The following is a 19,336-nucleotide window of genomic DNA, read 5'->3' as shown; positions in this document are numbered from 1 at the left end:
TCTATCCTATCCATCCCATTCATCATCTTATACGTCTCAATGAGATCTCCCCTCATTCTTCTAAACTCTAATGAGTACAAGCCAAGTTTATTCAGCCTCTCCTCATAGCTCAACCCCCTCAACTCCGGTATCAGCCTAGTAAACCTCCTATGCACTCCCTCCAAGGCCAAAATATCTTTGCGCAGGTGCGGCGCCCAAAACTGCACACAGTACTCCAGCTGCGGCCTCACCAATGCCCTATACAGCTTCAGCAAGACCTCCCTACTTTTATATTCAATCCCCCTCGCTATGAAGGCCAGCATCCCATTCGCCTTCCTGACCACCTGCTGCACCTGCAAGCTGGTCTAATGACAAAATTTATGCTCCACATGAACCTCTTCCCAACCTTCTGCCTCTAAAGCTATCAGTACTTACTTATCTCTCATGTGCATGGCTTCCCCTTAAATACATCTGATAGGGGGTTTTAGTTCTGTTGGGCAGCGTGGTTGGTGCAGGCTTGGAGGGCAGAAGGGCCTGTTCCTGTACTGTAATTTTCTTTGTTCTTTGTTTTATCCATACTATTCTGACGGGACATGGGCTTCACTAGTTTGGCCAGCATTTATTCCTCATCCCTAATTGTTCTTGAGAAGGTGATGGTGTGTTACCTTCCAGAATCACCGCAGTCTATGTGTTGTAGACCCACAATACTGGAAGGGAAAGCTAAGACTTTGATCCAGTGACAATGATAATGTATTTCCAAGACAGAATGATGTGTGGCTTGAAGGGGAACTTGCAAGTGTTGGTGTTCCCATGTGCCTGTTGCCTGTTTCCTTCTAAGTGGTAGAGGTCCCAGGTTTGAATCACAAAAAGTTGGTTTGCAGGTGCAGCAGGTAATTAAGAAAACAAATGGAATTTTGTCCTTCATTGATAGAGGGATGGAGTTTAAAAACAGCATGGTTATGTTGCAGCTGTATAAGGTCACTAGGTTGATTCCAGAGTTGAGAGGGTTGGCTTATGAGGAAAGACTGAGTATACTGGGGCTATACTCATTGGAATTCAGAAGAATGAGGGGAGATCTTATAGAAACATATATGATTATGAAGGGAATAAATAAAGTAGAAGCAGGGAAGTTGTTTCCATTGGCAGGTAAACTAGAACTAGGGGGCATGGCCTCAAAATAAGGGGGAGCAGATTTAGGACTGAGTTGAGGAGGAACTTCTTCGCACAAAGGATTGTGAATCTGTGGAATTCCCTGCCCAGTGAAGCAGTTGAGGCTACCTCATTGAATGTTCTTAAGGTAAGGAGAGATAAGTTTTTGAACAGTAAAGGAATTAAGGGCCATGGTGAGCGGGTGGGTAAGTGGAGCTGAGTCCACAAAAAGATCAGCTATGATCTTATTGAATGATAGAGCAGGCTTCATGGGCCAGGCGGCCTACTCCTGCTCTTAGCTCTTATGTTCTTATGTTTGGAAGGTGTCCTTGAAGGAGCTTTGGTGAGTTGTTGCAGTGAATCTTGTGGCGGGCAAGGCAGTGGTGTAATGATATTTTTGCTGGATTAGTAATCCAGAAGCCCAGAATAATGCTCTGGGGACTTGGGTTTGAATCCCACCACAGCAGATGGTGAAATTTAAATCAAGATCTGGAGTTAAAAGTCTAATGACAACTGTGAAATCATTGTCGATTTTTGTAAAAACCCATCTGGTTCACTAATACCCTTTTGAGAAGGAAGGCTGTCTGTCCTTACTTGGTCTGGTCTACATGTGACTCCAGACCCACAGCAAGTTGACCCTTCAATGCCCTCAGGGATGGGCAGTAAATGTTGGCTCAGCCAGCGATGCCCACACCCCATAAATGAATAAAAAAAGGTACACACTGCTCCTACTATGTGTTGGTAGAGGGGAGGGAGTGAATGTCTAAGGTGGTGGATGGAGTACATGACTGGTGGATGGGGAAAATGTGAAGTTATTCACTTTGGCTGGAAGAATAAAAAGAGCAGAGTATTGCTTAAATGAAGAATGGCTGCAGAATTCTGAGATGCAGAGGGATTTAGGTGTTCTGTTGCATGAGTGACATAAGATTAGTATTCAGTTGCAGTAAGTAACTAAGAAGGCTAATGGAATGTTATCCATTACTATGAGAGGAATTGAACATAAAAGTAAGATTATGTTTTGAGTCCAACTTGAAATGCTAACTGTGTTTTCCTCTCCAAAAATGCTGCCAGACCTACTGCATTTCCCCAGCATTTTCTGATTTCATTTCAGATTTCCAGCATCTGCAGTATTTTGCATTTATAAAATTAATACATATATACATTGCATTGTTGACACCACCTCAACACCCAGTGCGGTGCTGGTCTCCTTATTTAAGGAAGGATGTAAATGCATTCACAGAGGCAATTCAGAGAAGGCTTACTACATTGATAGTTGGAATGAATGGGTTGTTTTATGAAGACAGGTTGGACAGACTGGGCTTGTTTCCACTGGGGTTTCAAAGAATGAGGGGTGATTTCATTGATGTACATAAACTCCTAAATAGTCTTAACGATGTGGATGTGGGAAGGATGTTTCCTCTTGCAGGTGAGTCCAGAACTAGGTGTTTTAAAATTAGGAGTTTCCCTTTTAGGACAGAAATTAGGAGATTTTGTTTTCTCAGAGGGTTGGAACTTTAGAACTCAGCCTCAGAAGGTGATGGAGGCAGGGTCATTGTATATTTGTAAAATGGAAGAAGATAGATTTTTGTCAAGCAAGGGAATCAAATGTTGTCAGGAGTGAATGTGGAATTTGAAACATATTTGGTTTTTGTTGAATGGGCAGAGCATGCTCAAGGGGCTGAATGGCATTTTACTGCTCCAATTCCATATGTATGTTCGTACAGTCAAATGAGTTGCTTTGTTCCGGATTGTGTTAAGCTTCTTGAGTGCTGTTCGAGCTGCACTCATTAAGGCACATCAACAAAAGCTGAAGCATCTTCCTTTAAAACCTGCTGATGTGATTTTAAAGATGTAAACTGAAGAGATTGTGCAGTTAAAAGGAAGAATTGGTGAATCAACAGTGGAGTTACCTCTCCATGTGGTCTGTGGTACTTTTTCAGCTCTACTTGGGGATCATGGTTGGAGAAGATAAAGCTTAATTGGAATGCTGTCAACAGATTGATCGATGATAAAACAGACTTGGAGCATCTTCTGGGTAAATACAGAAGTGTAATTGAAGAGAAACTTAGCTTAAGATGTGGAGATGCTGGCGTCGGATGGGGTGGGCACAGTAAGAAGTCTCACAACACCAGGTTAAAGTCCAACAGGTTTATTTGGTATCATGAGCTTTCCAAGCACTGCTCCTTCATCAGGTGAGTGGAGAGTTGGGTTCACAAACAGGGCAGATATAGACACAGACTCAATTGCAAGCTAGTGGTTGGAATGTAAGTCTTTACAGTGCAGACAGTGTGAGTGGAGAGAGGGATAATCACAGGTTAAAGAGATGTGAATTGTCTCAAGACAGAACAGTCAGTAGGATTTTGCAAGCCCAGGCCAAATGGTAGGGGTTACGCATAGTTTGACATGAATCCAAGATCCCGGTTGAGGTTGTCCTCATGCATGCAGAACTTGGCTATCCATTTCTGCTCAGCGCTTCTGCATTGTGGTGTGTTTTGAAGGCCACCTTGGAGAACGCTTACTTGATGATCAGAGGCTAAATGGCTTTGACTGCTGAAGTGTTCTCTAGCGGGAAGGAAGCACTCCTGCCTGGTGATTGTCGAGCGGTGTCCGTTCATCCATTGTTGTAGCGTCTGCACGGTCTCCCCAGTGTACCATGCCTCGGGACATCCTTTCCTGCAGCGTATCAGGTAGACAATGTTGGCCGAGTTGCAAGAGTATGTACCGTGTACTTGGTGGATGGTGTTCTCACGTGAGATGATGGCATCCATGTCGATGATCTGGCAGGTCTTGCAGAGGTTAACGTGGCAGGGTTGTGTTGTATCGTGGTCACTGTTCTCCTGAAGGCTGGGTAGTTTACTGCGAACAATGGGCTTGCAAAATCCTACTAATTGTCCTGGTTTGAGACAATTCACACGTCTTTAACCTGTGTTGAAAACTCTCTCCACTTGCATTGTCTGTACTGTAAAGACTCGATTAACTGTATGGACTCGCATTCTAATCATTATCTTGCAATTGAGTCTGTGTCTACATATGCCCTGTTTGTGAACCCAATTCTCCACTCACCAGATGAAGGAACAGTGCTTTGAAAGCTTGTGATAACAGATAAACCTGTTGGATTTTAACCTGGTGTTGTGAGACTTCTTACTTAGCTCAATGAAGGGAGCGCAAATGAAACTCAAAATAAAGCCTAATAGTCAAGCAAAAAACCTCAAAGCAAGAGAGGTGCCATATGTAATTCATTCCAAGGTTGAAGAAGAATTAATACGAATTGATGGCACTGGTGTCTTAGAGTCAGTTACTGAGTGACTGGGTTACCCCTGTCATACCTTTCATGAAACCAGATGGTTCAGTTCACGTTAAATTAACCAAAATCCAGTGTTGAGTGTTGATCAGTATCTGCTTCCTTTAATCAAAGATTTGTTTTATCAGGTGCACAGAAATTCAGCAAGATTGAGCTTTCACATAACATTTAAGAAGTATTTAAATGTGCACTCGCGATGCCAAAGCATACCTGGCTATGGGCCAAGTGCTGGGGAATGGGATTAGAGTAGTTAAGTGGTTTGTCTTTTACAGGTGCAGACACAATGGGCCAAAGGGCCTTTTTCTGTGTTGTATGCATTCATGCCTCTTTGACACTCAAAACTTGTGCCTTGTGAGATGGTGGAGGGTTGGGATGTCAAGAGGTGAGTTACTCACCCCAGAATTTTTAGCCTCAGACCTGCTCTTGTAGCCACATTTTTTAAAAGGCTGGCCCAATTCAGTTTCTGGTCAATGGTAACTCCAGGATGTTAATGGATGGAATTTCAGCGATGATAATGCTATTGACTGTCAAATGGAGATGGTTAAACTCTATCTTGTTGCAGATGTTCATTGCCTAGCACTTCTGTGGTGCAAATGTTATTTGCCACTTATTAGCTCAAGGCTGGATATTGCCCAGTTTTGCTACTTTTAGACATGGACTGCTTTAGTATTCAAGAAGTGCAATCATTAGTGAACATTCCCACTTTTGAACTTATGATGGAGGGAAGGTCATTGATGAAGCAGTTTAAGATGGTTGTGCCTAGGACAAACCTGGTAGGAGTGATGTTTATCATTCTCATCACTCTTTGGGTCACGAATTGACTCCCAAATTCCCTATTGGATTTATTCACAACTAAATTATACTTATGCCCTCCAATTTTGGTAGCCCCTATCATACAAGGGTACATGCAGAAGTAAGCATGGAGATAGCTCATAGTTTGTGCATTCCCTGTATATATGTACATCAGTAAAAAGTCTGACAACACCAGGTTTAAGTCCATCCGATTTATTTGATAGTAAACTCACTAGCTTTCGGGGTTAGCCCCTTCGTCAGGTGAATGGAGAGTTCTGGCCTCAGACAGAGCATATAAAGCACAGACAGTTTACAGATTACTGAATAGAATGCGAATCTTTACACATCACCTGCTATTCAAGATGTACATCAATATCTGTGTTAACAATGAACACTTAATGTTCAAACTTACAAATCCCAGAATCTCTTTGTGCGACTTACTAAGCCTACAACTTCCCCCACAAATGGAAATAGCTTTGTTCCATCCACTTTATCAAATCCTTTCATTGCCATAAAGATTTCCTCAGCCGTCTCTTAGGGAAATAAAAGCCCCAATCTGTTCAATCTTTCTTGATGGTTCTCACCTCTCAGTTCAGATATCATCTTTGTGATTTTTTTTTACCTTCCCTCCAATAGTTCTATCTCCGTTTTAAAATATGGAGAGCAGAAATGTGCAAGCATGGGGGAATATCAGCAGCATTATTCCTTAGAAATGTCATTGACTTCAGTAATATCGCTATTACTGTATACAATCCTTATCTGCATTGGGTGTAACCAAAGTGCACCATTTTTGCCGATGAGCTTTTAAAAATGCTTCAGTACAAATGCAAAATACTGCAGATTCTGAAAATAGAGTCATAGAGATTTACAGCATGGAAACAGGCCCTTCGGCCCAACTTGTCCATGCTGTCTTTTTTTAAAACCCCTAAGCTTGTCCCAGTTGCCTGCATTTGGGATAAATCTGAAATAAAAACAGAACATACTGGAAATATCCAGGAGTTCTGGCAGCAAATGTGGGAAACAAATAGTTCTCTCTCTTCAAAAGTGCTGCCAAATGTGCTGAGTATTTTGAGCATTTTCTTTTTTTATTCATTTGTCGGACATGGGCGTCACTGTCTGGCCAGCATTTATTGCCCCTCCCTGGTTAATTTCGGATATCCAACGGTGCTGCCTTCCCACAGGCCACTTTGTGTCTGAGGTTGAAGCTTTTTTAATTGGACCTTAAGGATCAACAAATTCATTGTTTAATTTGAGGACCCTCAAGTCAATTTTCTTATTTTTGAACTATTTTATATCAGTTATATGATCATTTTAATTCTGAGAACTAGGCTTAATATTAGAAAGCAGGAAACAAATACCTAGCCCCCAGCTGTCAATTACAAAGCACGATCTGTAGAAGTTATTATAATGGGCCCGATTTTACCATTTTGATTCTAAGTGCTGGGCGGACTTGAAACCGGGACTGTTTCAGATCCGACTTTTAGACCCATTCTCAGGTGCCCGCATCCGCACTCTGCCTGAAGAAAATAGCATCGATTCTGAATCGTGCTGTTCAAGCCTGTGGGCGGGGCTTATCGCACCCAAAACTCTGCAGATCTGATCGGCACCTCCAACTGCGTATGCTCACCAAAAAAAATGATAGATTGCTGCTCCCCTACCACTTTGCGCCTGGGCTGGACAATGCCTCTCCCTGCCTCCCATAGACACTGCCCCAACCCCACAATGTTACTGACCCCCTTACCCCCCAACCCCCTCTGCCACCCAGACTGAATGCAGCCCCCTACCCCCTTCCCCCCAACAATCTCAGGCAGAGTGGCAGCAGACCCCTCCTTCCCCCTCACTCATCTCAGGCAGAGAGATCCACCATCGCCCCTCCACTCTACAAATATCAGGCAGGGTGATTCCCCCTCGCCCCTACCTCCTGTACAAGGCCCCCATCTCCTCTGGACTCTGATGGCTGTGTGACACTTCCCTCTCTCTCTCCCTTGTCCCCAATCATTCAGACACTCATCCACACCCCCACCCGCCCCTAACCCCCTCCCACCAGCACATCTGCAAGTGCTCACTTGTCTTCCCCTCAGTGCTAACAAGCAAACTGCATGGAACTTGCTGGAATGCTCTGCCAAGCTGCCTGCAGCTGACCTGTCCTAACAAAAGGGCAGCTCTGTTAAAAACCCAAGAATGGGCAGGCAGGCAGGCATTCCTGCACAAAATGTGTGCACGACCAGCCCTTTCCGATTCTCTGAGGATGACCTGGGGAGGCTACTGGATGCAGCAGAGATGAGGCGGGATGCAAACCAAGGGGACTGATGGAAATGCAGCCTGGGAGAAAGTCACCTCCTCGGTTAGTGCCAGGACACTGGCCCTCCCGAGCCGGGAAACAGTGCTGGAAAAAAGGCAATGACATCATCTGAGCAGCAAGTGCTGAACCCAATTTTGCATCTTCCCCCATACCTCCACCAGATCCTCTCAGCCCCAGCATCCTGCATGCTTCCAGCTCCTGACCCCCAAGCACCTCCTTCCTTTCCCTCCAATGAGCCCTGCTGTGCTTACCCTGTACCACTACCTGATTCTCTGCAGGAGTCACGCTATCATTTCTTTCATGGCTTCTTCTGTCACCCCAGGAGAAGACCGAACAAAATTCCCATGAGTGGGCGAAGACAGGGGGTGGTGAGCCAGACCTCTGGGTCCTCACCCTCTTTGAGGAGTGGGTGCTGGAGCTCTCCAGAGAAGGGGAGATGCAAGCTGTTAGTGACAGCATGGTCGGGCTGCCGTCCAGAAGTGAGCACCTGTCACTCCTTCAATCACTTTGAGGCAACTTATCAGAGGCACATGTTCTGGGTGCGAGGGGCAAGGTTTAGAAGAGATGTACGAGGTATGTTTATTTGCATAGAGAGGATAGAGGGTGCCTGGAACTCACTGCTGGGGGAAGTTGTGGATGCAGATATAATAGTGACTTTTAAGGGGCATCTCTACCGCTACATGAATGGGATGGGAGTAGAGACATATGGTCTCCGTAAGGGAAGGGGATTACAATTCAGATGGGCAGCCTGGTTGTTAGAGGCTTGGAGGGCCAAAGGGCCTGATCATGTGATGTAATTTCCTTGGTTCTTTGTTCTATGTTCAATGGAGAAATGTGAATCATGTGTTTGGCATCCCGAATTTCTCGCCCTCCCTTGCACTTAACTTTGTGTTCTTTATTGCAGGGACAGATCCGGATGCCCTGTGGCCTTGTGGACTACAGGCCCCTGCTACAGCTCCACTCCTTCTGCTCCAGACAGCTCGGACAAGTCTCCAGAGGCTATGGGTGAAGGCACCTTCGAGGCGGCACCGTTTTGGTGTCAACTTCCACCTCACAACTCACCATCCCAGATACTGACACGTCGGTGGGTCCAGTTAGTGGTGAGGCTTGTGGGTTACCCTCTGCTGAGAACGACACATCGGACAATGTACATCAGGTGAAGGAGGGAACGTCCAAGGCCTGTGGCAGGCAGAGCCTCTGATCACTTCTCCCTCTGCTGCTGGAGATGCAGCAACAGAGCCAGGGAATGCAGGAGGGGCTGATGGCCACACTGGACTGACTATGAGGCTTCAGGGAGGAGTCCCGAAGCTTTCATGTGGGCCAGCTATTATCTTGCTTGCTTCTAAGGCCAACACTGCAAGGGTGATGTCTGTATTGGAAAGACTGGAGCGGGTGATCCGTACCGTGTGTGGCAGGCTCCAAGCGATGACTGAGTTGCAGCAGGCCATAGCAGAGTCCCAGAGGGCCCCGGCTGAGTTACAGCGGGCAAGAGCTGAGGGACTGAACAGGCTTCTGGAGATTCTGCAGCCCACAGCTGAGAGGCTTGAGAGCTTGCAGGAGATCCAGTGGGACAGGACTGAGATACAATGGGCTATGGCAGCAGTCTCAGAGGGTCATGGTTGAGGGGTTCCAGAGCAAGGCCCAGTCTCAGAGGGCACTTGCTGTGGCCATTGAGAGGTGGCCCCGACTCAAGTGGCCATTGCAGTGGACTTGACCACAATTGATAGAACACTGGTGGCCCTCCAGGACTGGCAGTGCCAGCTGATGCCGGAGCTTCTGGAGCTCACTGCAGAAGCACCACCATCCCATGGAGTGACCCAGAGCCCCATAGGAACCCCAAGAGAGGAGGAAGCGCTTGAGTCCATGCTGGGGTCTTTCAGCCAGGAGACTGTGGCTGTGTCTACACCTTCTGACTCCCCCCCACCCTTCCTGACACTGGGGCATCTCAGGGGAAACAGGATGAAGAGGGTATGATGGAAACATCCCAGATAGCTGGAAGCAGGTTAGGGCCCTCAAGGTCCAGGCTTCCAGAGGATGCCCACCAAACACATCACAGGCCACCGGGTCATGGTAAGTAGTTGCCCCCCTTCATCTCTGATGTACATTCTGAGGAATCATTGAGATGTAGTGGTAGGCAACATAACATTTGGAAGCTATAGTTACACTTAAATGGCAGGGGTGAAGGGCTGCATGAGTTAGAAAGATATTTAAACACCTTAACATTTTCTGTTCACAACTTTTATGTAAGAACATCTTATTTAAACATCTTTATTGTAAATGAATGTTTTTTTCACCACCCACCTGTGGCTAATTTGTCTCAATTATGAATCCTCTTCCATTGATGTCAGTTGGGGAGGCCCCTCAATCTGTGTCACTGAGAAAAGGAAGGCATTGGTTCTCCAGATCCCATGAGTGATTCCCACCCATCCCCCATCCCGCCTGCCCCAGGGGTCTGTATGGGGGCTTTTAGATCACTTACCCTCTACATAGATGTGGACCCAGGTGCCAGCGCGCATGCGGAGCTCAGGTAGGAGTCAGACTAGGTTGCACCAGAGCATCATCATAATGGTGCTTAGAGAGGCATCATCACCCTCCTGTCTGCCAAAAAACTCTGGCTGCTCAGTGAGTGCAAAATTCTTTACATTCTAATAGATTTGTTAATTCAACCAAACATTAATGTCTGCGATTCCAAAATGGAGCGTGATGAGGTTGGAATATTTCACAGAATCACACAGTGCAGAAGAGGCTGTTCGGCTCATCAAGTCTGCACTGACACATTAGAAACACCTGAACTCCCACCTAATCCCATCTACGAGCACTTGGCTGGTAGTCTAGAATGTTATCATGTGCCAAGCGCTCATCCAGATTTTTTTTAAAAAGGATGTGATGCAACCGCCAAATGCAAGATGTAAGGTGAAACAATTATTAATGTGGAGCTATCCACCTCCCCACTATTAAACTTATCAGCTGCATTCTCTAAATTCAAAGACTTATTGTGCAATGAAAAACAAGTGTTAAAGCCTTGTGCATTAAATTAGTGCAGCTTAACTTGTAATGTTCAAAAGAAGATTTCACAGTATGTTACCATCTTTGATTTTCTATGTTTAGAATTAAATTCTGTAATTAGCTTGTAACACAATAGTTCTTTTAAATTCCATTACTTTGCAATATCTGTTAGTTGAATGTCTTGTGTTATATTTTGCACACCAATCACTTTCAAACACTGACTTTATGTACTTAATATAGAGTTTGTAAAATGTCTGTAATTTTGTAAAGCTACATTATGAGGCATTTTTAATTGACTGACACTGAGCACTGATAGATACAGCAAAACACATTGTGGCAAAGTAGCTCCCTCAACAAAAATACATTGATAAGTGTCTGTTTCAATGAAGTGCGACAGGACATACTGATACCTATAGATCAATTAGACATCAGGACAAATGAATTTATTTTCCCAGGCATTATAAGCTGTCGTATCTCAAATAAATCGTACATCAAAATCATTCTAAGGTGACTTTAAGCACTGATTATGGCTTTGCACTTATATTTTATACACACTCTGTATAACTTTAAATACTACCTATTTTGTCATATTTTATATTAATACTTTATACTCTTCTTTCTGTTTTTTCTGAGTCTGAGGTCACCTACCAACCAACTCAAACCTTCTCACCTGCTGCATCAGACTTTTGAATAGACTCTCCTTAATAAGTTGATCTTTCTCTACACCCTAGCTATGACTGTAACACTATATTGTACATCCTCTCCCCTCCTTCTCTATGAATGGTATGCTTTGTCTGTATTGTGCGCAAGAAACAATACTTTTCACTGTATACTAATACGTGACAATACTAAATCAAATCAAAGTCTTTTAAAAGTAGAGTAACTCAACTGAAGAAAACCCAGAGAGAAATAATTTCATCCAGCAAATGATCTGTACGTAAAGAGTCACTGATCGGTGTCTGATTTAATGAGGACGGGTCTGGTTGCTCCACAGCTGTTGGAACTGCAAAGGCAGACTCATGAGCATCAGGAGGAGATGGAAGCATCCCTCCTCTGCATGCTGAGCTTCAGGGTGCAAGGCTTCAACTGCATGGTGCAGGCATTAGTGGAATTCATAACTGTCAGTGCCAGAGGAAGGCGGGACTTCTGGATCTGATTCCAGTAGCCCCTTTATTCCATGTAGGGGCCCCTGGGCACCCAAAAGAAAGGGGATTGGTAGGAGCAAAACTCAGAGCCCTCCATCTAGGAGAACCTGGGAGTGTCCATCTGGCACCCCCATCCTTGTGAATGACACACCTCCAGCCCCGCACACCAAGGGCAGGACTGAAACAACTGTGCAACCCGAAAGCACACACCAGGCTCTCAATGTCTGGACCCTCCAGAGAACACTCACCAAGGTCACCTCAGGCAACAGGGAGTGGAAGGCAGGAGGCTGCTTCAATCTCAGCTCTGGATCCTGAGGCTACACCTAGCGGGAAGGTGAGGAAGAGTAAGAAATAATAGATCTCGTGTGAGCATGGGTGAACCTCGGCACAAGTCACCATTGTAAGAACACCATTTTGTTCATCCATATAGATCCTTCAACCTATCATTTCGTGGAGCCAAGCTCTGCAAACTCCCATGCACACACAATGCTTCAACCTTGTGGAATGTGAGAATGGCAGCTCTAATTCTCTCCCACCTCCCATACTGCTGACACAGTAAAGATGCACTGCTGTTGGCATGGGCCCCTTTCCAATCCCAGCCTTCCTTCCCCAAACCCCCATTGCTGGAAGGTGACAACGTACACCCCCAACATCAATGCTCCAGACTCCTATGTCTGCCATTCCTCGCTAATGATGAGGATGCCAGGGGCTGACAAAGTGCTGAGAGGCTGCCCACCTCAGGTATAAGGTGGAAAAAACCTCAGGAGCCCTGACCTCAGAGGAGCAGTAGCAGCTGAAATTTGTCATCCAGCACCTCTGAACCCCTGGTCAGCCCAATCATTGGCAGAAACTGTTCAACTCTGTGTCAGGCAGGGGTCAGACACATTGCCGAGGATGAGAGGAGCATCGCTCTATCCTCAATGCAAATCATCATCATTCTTCTGCACAGTGTGACCAATGGCTTTAGTGACCTGCCCATGAATGTAAGCACCATCATGAGGACCTTCCACTAGCACTGCATTCGTGATTTGCTATTTTAAATCCCGCTGGAGTGAAACACTCCTGTTGGGGGTGAAGACTAGTGGGCCTGCAGACTTACATTTAAATGAGCATTTGAATACATTATTCCAATGGTTGGAGACTTACAGAGCCTGTGCCCAGAGGCCCCAGCAAGAAGCCTGCCGCATGGCCTCCTCTCAAGTCTCCAGCTCGCTGTGCTACTTTAGTCCCCAGGGAGTTCAGCATCAGAAGACCCATTGCCGGTAGTGTCTCCTGTGAGGCTCCTCCATCTTAAGTTCCACTCCCTGAAGAGTAACAGGCCCAGTCTCACACTCCTCTGCAGGACACTTGTCCTGACGATGTGCAGAAGCACCTCAATGTTGCTGCTTCTGCCCGATCGCAGTCAATAGAAAAGCCAACTCTACAGGCTCCATGATTCTCCAGAATCATTAACTGAAAGGAAGAGAAAATTAAAGTGAACAATGAGAATTCCTGACAATATCCTGACCCTCAACCCTCTCAGGATCTGGGATATCCACCAATGTGCTTCCTCTAAGCACTTTAGGAAGGTTGTGAAAGCATTAGAGAGATTCAGACAGAAGCTGGAGTCAATTCTCCAGCTGAGGCCAAAACAATACCTGAACAGTTCAACATAATCTCCTTGCTCTTATGCAGGAGAGTGTATAGGATAAGGTTATCAACCTGCACTGCCATCTTCGATGATGTAAGCATATCTACATCCCTCTGCTGCTGAAACCCACTTTGAGTTGCAGCCTTGACTTTATATTGTCTCTCTGTTCCTTTCCTATGTTATAATTCAGGCCAGAAACTCCAGAATGTTTTATGAAGTCTGCCTGGATCATAAATTTTGCAATTTAAATTTGGCTAGGGCGAGCTTAAGATGTCTCATTCCAGAATGATAGAAGTGACCCACTAGGGAGGTTTTATTGAATAAAGTTTATTTAAGAATACAATTAATATGTAGCAATAACTTTTACCAATTACAAACAAGAAAAAAAAGCAACCATTATATTGTACAACCCTTGATAAATATATTAAATGTTCCAATCAAACAAATCTCCTTAAAATATATCCTTGCCACAGGATACATGAACATTTGTTTGATGCTGGAACATAGCCCTTTGGTTGGGGAATTGAAAGTCTGACTTGCCAGCCTTGCCAACTTCTAGCAGCCCTCAAGGTAGAGATAATGCCACTGCTGACCTCTGGCTTTTTTTCAGCCAGCGAACCATTGCAAGAGACAGAATTCTCACTCCAGGAAGGCAAGAAGACTTACTTCCAGCGAGTCAGCAGAATCTATAATATCTGGAGTTTGAGAGAGAGAAAGCCTACTTGCAATGGGGCGGCACGGTGACGCAGTGGTTAGCTCTGCTGCTTCACAGCTCCAGGGTCCTGGGTTCGATTCCAGGCTCAAGTCACTGTCTGTGTGGAGTTCGCACATTCTCCTTGTGTCTGCGTGGGTTTCCTCCGGGTACTCCGGTTTCCTCCCACAGTCCAAAGATGTGTTGATTGGCCATGCTAAGAAATTGCCCCTTAGTGTCCAGGGATGCGTAGATTAGAGGGATTAGTGGGTATAATATGTAGGGATGTGTTGATTGGCCATGCTAAGAAATTGCCCCTTAGTGTCCAGGGATGCGTAGATTAGAGGAATTAGTGGGTATAATATGTAGGGATATGGAGGTAGGGCCTGGGTGGATTGTGTTTGGTGCAGACTCGATGGGCCGAAGGGCCTCTTTCTGCACTGTAGGGTTCTATGATTCTATGAACTTGATAACCAGGATAGCTTCCGACTCTGAATCAAAACTAGAAGTGAATTCTTGGATTCTTCTGGGGAGGAACCACCTGACTTTGACTTGTCAATCAAGCTTCTCCTCCAGCAATTTGAAAGGTCATAAAATCATGAAGACCAGAGTAAAAATAAACAAAGCCCCATTTAAACCATTGAAGCAGCAATAAAAGGATTTCTAATCAGGCAGCGGTGCCACAATGAAACCATAAGGCCTACTTACAAACTACAGAGAACATGACATTAAAGAAAGACATTTCTTAAAGGCACACTAATGTCCCACCTATCAAAAAAAACTTCATATTTCTTCACATTGAACTTCATCAGCCACCTGTCTGCTCATTCCACCAACCTGTTTGTGTTCTTTTGAAGTTCTACACCCTCTTCCTCACAGTTCACCATGGCGTGGCACTGTGGCACTTTGGTTAGCACTGCTGTCTCACAGCACCATGGACCCAGGTTCGATTCCCGGTTTGGGTCACTGTGGGGTTTGCATATTCTCCCTGTGTCTGCGTGGGTTTCCTCCGGGTGCTTCCGTTTCCTCCCACAGTTTGAAAGATGTGCTGGTTAGATGTATTGTTAGGTGGATTCTCCCTCAGTGTACTCGAACAAGCATTGGTGTGTGGTGACTAGGGGATTTTCATAGTAACTTCATTGCAGTGTGAATATAAGGCTGCTTATGACTTCATAAATAAACAACGTTTGCACGTTTTGTATCATCTGCAAATGTTAAAATTGTATCCTATCCACAAATGTCAAGGCTTTTAATATAAATCAGGAAAAGTAAAGGCACAAAATGTGCCTGCATGCCATTGAATTACACAGATACTCAGCATGCCAATTGTTAGTGTAGGATTGGACATCACTCACAATGTGATGTATAGAGTCACGTGCTAATAGCTTCAGGGAGAAAATAGTTTAGAAACAGACCTCTGTAAGTAAGCAGTCTATTTGCATGAAAGTCAAAGCAACATGAATGACTATATCATATATCTGTAAATAGTTAAAGGCAACAGATCATGTTTAAATATACAGTCCTCAAGGCCTCATCATTGAGACACCACTGCACATGGTTGTAATACCACATGTAATACCATATGGTTGGGAGTGGTGGGGAGCTGCAAAAGATATTGTGTCAGATATAGTATCATAATCTGACATGGTAATCCATGGTGATATGAAAGATGGCAGCTCAATGCATGAACCCATAGCAGCATTCCAAGGTATGAAAAATTGAAGCTGAACAAGAGGAACATGCACTTGAGAAGAAAATTTGAATAAAATGTTGAATACACAAGAGCAGGGTGTTGATTATAGTCCAACTGATGGATGAAATAGTTTCTGCTCTCAAATGTTTATACACAAAAGGATGATGCCAGCAGTCTCATGACTATGGAAAGCCAATGGAGTGTGACAGTGCACAAAAGCACCTGTCCAAACATTCCCCTTTTCATAAAAAGAGAAAAAAATAATCTGAATACATTATCATTTTGCAGCTGCAAGTCAGGCACCCCGATATCAGGGTGATATCAGTGCTGTGATATCACCCCGAGATATCACAGCACCCTGAGATTTCATTACACAATGAAAATCATCATGCGTGTACAGAAAACTATTTGTTCATTCTAGTCTGTCTCGCTTTCATCTGCCCCTATACAGGTCACCTAATAGAAAGTGTGCACCTTGTTACTAGCAGTTTGTCTGGAGTCCGTTTGTTTCTGGGGTGATGTTACCTTTCACGGGCATTTTGCTGCCATGGTGGGTGTTGCTGTTGTGGTAATTGTTGCTGCTGATCCGTTGCCTTTGCTGATCTCTGGGGCTGATGGTCAATCAGTTTCTTGTGCAGATGTTGTACATGCATCTTATTCAAAATCTGTTCTGTGAAGAAACATCCTCTTCAGTTCCACAAATATGTCGGCAGTTGCAATGGTATACCCGGTCATTCATTTTTAATTATGTACGATTGAGGTGGCACCTAATTTTGATTTAATTTATTATTGTCACATGTATCGGTATACAGTAAAAATGATTGTTTCTTATACAAATAGACAAAGTACACCCTTCATAGAGTACATGGGGAAAAAGGAAAGGTGAGGGTGCAGAATGTAATGTTACAGTCATAGCTAGGGTGTAGAAAAAGATCAATTTAGTAAGAGGTAGATCCATTCAAAAGTCTGATGGCAGTGGGGAAGAAACTGTTCTTGAGTCTGTTGGTATGTGATCTCAGGCTTTTGTATCAAGTTGCCAAGTGGGCTGAATTTAGTTGAGAGTGCTGAATGCTTGCAGTCTGTACAGCTTCCCAGTTCTCAGCTCTGGCAGTGATTTTGCTGCTTTGTCAAAGTAAAATGTGGTTTTCCATTGTTTCACCTTGATTTTGTCACTCATTCCTGTTACTAATCTTGGCTTCAATAGTTTTTTTTAAGCTGTGGGAGGAATAATTTCGGTTTGGCATGACATTAGCCACTTGAACTGGACTACCTTTCCAGAGCTTTTCCACTCAAGGGTTGCATTGTGCACATCTGCGCTGGATCTGCTCAATTTTTTGATGATCCCTTTGGCAATTTTCACTGTTGCCTCAGCCTTCCGAGTAGAGTCAATGTGCAACGTTGGATTTTCCAATCATTTATGAAATGCCTGAACTCTTCATTCATGAACTGATGACCATTGTCACTTATTACCATGCTGTTAATGCCATGACAACTGAACAACGCTTTCAGGCATTCTATAATCTCACTGGTGATCATTGACGACAACTTGTTTAACTTCCAGTGGCTGAATAGTGGTTGACGGTGACAAGATACTCTTCACCTCACTTCTAAGAGAGTGAAGAAGTCGACTCCAAGCTTCACCCATGGTTTGTCATGAGTGACTCTTCAGCTTGCTAAGTTTGATGTTCATTACAAATACAGCACTGGCTGGTGTGGTCCTTAATCTCATTCCACATGTTTGGCCAGTGCTTCTCTTGTCTTCCTTGGACTAGACTGAATTCCTTGAGATGCTGCAGCATCTTATTTCTCATCTCCTCGGAGGTAAGACTCTAGTTCCTTTGTACAATACTTGGACAATAACTTCAGCTCTGTGTGCCCAGTACTGTCTTACAGCAAAAAGTGTGTTCTTGATGGTTTCAAGCTATCAATTTATCATCACTTCCTGTAGCACTTGGAGTTTTGCATCTTGTTGCATAGATTGCTTGAATTGAGTAAGGTGTTTAACTGTTAGATTCAGTTACCTCTAGTAGGTTAATGACTTCCAGAGCACGTCATGCTGTTGCTTCTCTTTGAATTTGGAAGATTTAACTCTCTCTGGCAAATCATTAATTTGATTCAAAGGGAGTGGAGCTCTAGACAGCATGTCAACATCTGCTTCCCTTACTTGTGTTTCACTTCAAAATGATAGCTCTGCAAATCTTTGCAGATGCTTCTGAGCAGACAGAAGTGGTTTGAGAAAGATGCTTTGAAGTGACTTGAGGTTAGACTCTACTGTCACTTTGTCTTCCCAAAAAGGTACTGACTAAAATGCTCACAAATAAAGACAATAGCCAGGTATTCTTTCTCAATCTGTGTGGAGCATTGTTCATTTGCATTAAAACTCTGGATGCAAATACAACTGGTTGTGCTGGCTGCATGAGGCTTGCTCCAAGTTCTCAAGGGCGACCTCATCATCAACATCATAATACCTCAACACTCGGGTTGTCATCACTGGTAGTTTGATGTGAGTGAAAACTGTTTTTAATCCTGTGCCCTAATTCGATTGAACATCCTTTGCAGTGAACTTGCATAGCGGTTCACACTCTGGTGATGAATTGGGCAAGATCTTCGCTAGGTGGTTCACTAATCCTACAAATCATTGCACCACCCTTGCATCTGTTGTTGCTGTATCTCTGCTACCGTATCCTGATCAGGGCAAAACCCTTCCACTGTCAATACATGACCTATGTTCTTAAGTCAGTTATCTTCAGTCCAGTTTCTTCTTATTCAATTTCAGGTCCATCTGTTTATCTCTCTTTAGCAATCTGATTATGCTTTGACCATAGTCTGTGATGACTTCTTCCACTTTATCTCGACATCCATAGACCAGCAGATCATCCACAATTGCTTCCAATCCAGGAAGATCAGTGACCATTTCATTCTGTTTGATTCTTTTCCAGAGTAGTAGAAATGCCAAACAGCAAATACAACCATCTGTATCTCCCAAATGGCAGCCAGAGTGTAATCAGGAAATGGCTGTTTTCATCAATCATCACTAGTCAATATCCATCACAATTTGGGCTTTATCTTGGCAAAGTGAAGCAACATATCTTCAATGATTGGCATTAGGTAATGAGGTCTCTTTAAAGGTTTATTGAGGTCCTTTAGATCTATGCACACTCTCAGCTTTCCAGGTTTATTCACTGCTGCCATGCTGCTAACCCAGTCTGTTGGAATTGTCAGTTTCTTGATTACTGCCATCTTCAAACTTCTCTTTTATACTGGACATGAGGGCAGTTGGAATTCTCCTCAGAAGATGCTGAGTTGTTCTCACATTCTCATCTACTTCAAGATGATTTCACCAGGAAGATCTCCAAGATCTGTGAAAACATCTTTGTAACTTGTCAGAGTCTAGTCAGCAGCCGATGGCTTGGTGCCATGTGAAAAACTGCAAATCTCTTCTGGGACTTTTGGTAGAGCGGCTGAGGCACTTCACTGGAGCATTCTGGGAGAAGTTGGCCCAACAACAATTGACCAAGAAGCGGGAAATGGAAGAATCCCTCCAGTGATAAACAGCAGTTAGAGCATCTGGTAGAAACAGCTGAGAGACTTCACTGGTTCAATCTGGGAGAAGTTGGCCCAGCAACATCTACCAAGCAGTGGGAAGCA

Source organism: Carcharhinus amblyrhynchos, chromosome 7 (genome assembly GCF_965287045.1).
Source record: "Carcharhinus amblyrhynchos chromosome 7, sCarAmb.v2.hapA, whole genome shotgun sequence".
NCBI lineage: Eukaryota > Metazoa > Chordata > Chondrichthyes > Carcharhiniformes > Carcharhinidae > Carcharhinus > Carcharhinus amblyrhynchos.
This window is presented reverse-complemented; position numbering follows the sequence as displayed.